A 2,804-nucleotide genomic window follows, 5' to 3' on the forward strand; every position below is an offset into this window, starting at 1 on the left:
TATATACATGTATACATTTTTTCAATGTCCCAATCTTTCTGATAAGGGTGGATTTGCTGACTGGTCTTAGTGAAAATTATCTGGGGTGATGTTCTCAGGGACTCTCTGTCCCCGTGAAATGGATCCACTCAAGAGACACAGAAAACCTTCCTTAGATAAGCGCATGTAAATGGTTTCTGTGATGAAAATAGCAATGTGAGGTAGTGCCAGGGATTTCAGGTTCACAGAGTATAGTTAGGATTTTTCCCGACTCATTGCACACTGTAATTTCATCATTATGTACATCTTTTAATTATGGGCTCTAATTGCCTATTTTAGTTCTGTAATTAGATATAAAGATGTTAATTTTGTAGATATTACAATCAGCTCAAATATACTTCCAGATTCTTTCCCCCACCCTAACCTTTCAAAGAAAATTAATATATCATTTAAAAGTTTGTGCACAGGGCTTCCCTGGTGGCGCAGTGGTTCGAACACGGGTTCGTGCCCCGGTCCGGGAAGATCCCACATGCCGCGGAGCGGCTGGGCCTGTGAGCCATGGCTGCTGAGCCTGCGCCTCCGGAGCCTGTGCTCTGCAACGGGAGAGGCCACAACAGTGAGAGGCCTGCATATCACACACACACAAAAAAAGTGCACAGAAGAAGCGTCTCAGAGGGCAGCTTTTGGGAACCAGTGGGTGTTTTCATGGGAAGGATATGGGAGCATTACCCTGATTATATTCCCTGTAGACTGTGCAGCTTCATGTCAGAGAGACCTTGCTGGGGCTAGGGCAGTGAGGACTCCTTTTATTTATATAGAACCAATTTCTCTTGACTGGAATATTTAAGGTGACATCAATTCTTAATGAATCTCAGGAGAGGAAGGAACTAATGTTAGAGCAACTCTGGCTTTTCGTTTCTCTTGCGACTTACTATTTTTTTTAACGCTGTTTTTTAAAAAAATTTTTATTAGACTATAGTTGATTTACAATGTTATATTAGTTTCAGGTGTACAGCAAAGTGAATCTGTATTACATATACATATAGCCACTCTTTTTAAGATTCTCTTCCTATATAGGCCATTAGAGTAGTGAGTAGAGTTCCCTGTGCTATACAGTAGGTTCTTGTGACTTATTGAAGATGAAAAGGCATTTTAGATTCATGAAGTTTATATTTTTTATTTGTGTATGGGCAGCTGATTATCTATCTATGTTTCTATCTATCAGTCTATCATCTCTGTATCATCAGAGAGAGGGAGGGAGAGAGAGAGAGAGAGCGAGCGAGCAATTGCCTTACATTTTTAACAAGCACAGACCTTAATTAAACTAGAATTTATTTTATAAGAACTCTCAATAATTCAGATCTCTCTTCATTTCTTTCTCTAGCTATAGCACTGTACTTTAAAAAAAGACCTAAAAGATAGGGGTTTTCCCTATAGGCCATACTATATATTCTACATATTTATCAAGTTGCCCCTATTTATAAATTTAAGCAAAAAGAGGAGTTTGGTAGAGTAGAAAGAGCCTTAGTAAGGGTCCTGGCCCTTCCATCTTCTCTTTTTGCATATATAGACTCTCTCTATTTCATCTCACTGGTCTCATACTTTAAATGCTGATTATATGCTTTTGTTCTTCAAATTTACACCTCTAGCCCCAACCTCTCCTCTGAGCTCCAGATCCAGGTAACAGTTAGAACTCTTGATATTCCCACTCGGATGACTCATAGGTATTTTATGCTTCTTGTGTCCAAAACTGAATTTACTTTTCCCCCAAACTCTTTGTTCTTCTATTCTTCCTAGACTCGGTAAATGACAACACCATTCACTCAGCTAGCCAAGCCAGAACCCTCAAAGTCATCCTCAGTGGTCCCTCTTTCTACACGTGAGCCATCAGCAAGGCTTGTTTTTTCTCCAGAAAATATCTTAAATCTGTCCAGTTCCCTCTTTCTCTGTTGCCAGCGTCCCGGTTCAGGCTGCCACCGCTGCTCACCTGGCTGACTGCAATAGCTTCTTGTTTTCTTCTCTTTGGTGCCTGTCCCTCTTCATCTTTCCCCCAATGCCAGCAAAAGCAATTGTTATAAAAACAAAACGAAACAGATTGGTTCATGTCACTCCCTTGCTTAAAAAATTTTATGGATTTCCTTTGTATACAACTTGAACCTCTTACCATGGTGTATTAATCATTTCAGGCTGCCATAACAAAATGCCACAGACTGCGTGGCTTAAACAACTGAAATTTATTTCCTCACAGTTCTGGAGGCTGGAAAGACCAAAATCAAGGTCCGGCAGGGTTTAGTTTCTGGTAAGAGCTTCCTTTCTGGCTTGCAGAGGCTGCCGTCTTGCGCATGGCATAGAGAAAGAAAGTGAGTTCTCGGGTTCTCTTCTTATAAGGACACTAATCCTATCAGATCAGGCCCCCACCCTTATGATCTCACTCAACCTTGTTTACCTCCCTATGCGCCCTATCTCCAAATACAGTCATATTAGGGGTTATGGCTTCAACATATGGATTTTGGGGGAGACACAAGTCTGTCTATAGCCCCTGGCTTTGAAGCTTTCTGTGGTGTGGTACTCTCCACTCACCATGGTCATCTTCAATCTAGCCACTCTTAACCCTTCTTCGTTTCTTGAACAGGTTAATTTCTTTTCTGTTTAGGACCTTTATGCAAACTATTTTATTTGCCTGGAACAACTAGCATCACCCCCTGCTTCTGCCCTTTCTTCTGGTGATTCCTTTATACCCTTCAGGTCTGAGCTTTCACCTTCTCAGGGAAGGCCTTCTATCTGCAGATACCCTTTTTTTTTTTTTTTTTTTTTTTTTGATATGC

The sequence above is a fragment of the Neophocaena asiaeorientalis genome, unplaced genomic scaffold, assembly GCF_003031525.2.
Source record: "Neophocaena asiaeorientalis asiaeorientalis breed wild unplaced genomic scaffold, Neophocaena_asiaeorientalis_V1.1 scaffold156, whole genome shotgun sequence".
In the NCBI taxonomy this organism is placed as follows: Eukaryota; Metazoa; Chordata; class Mammalia; order Artiodactyla; family Phocoenidae; genus Neophocaena; species Neophocaena asiaeorientalis.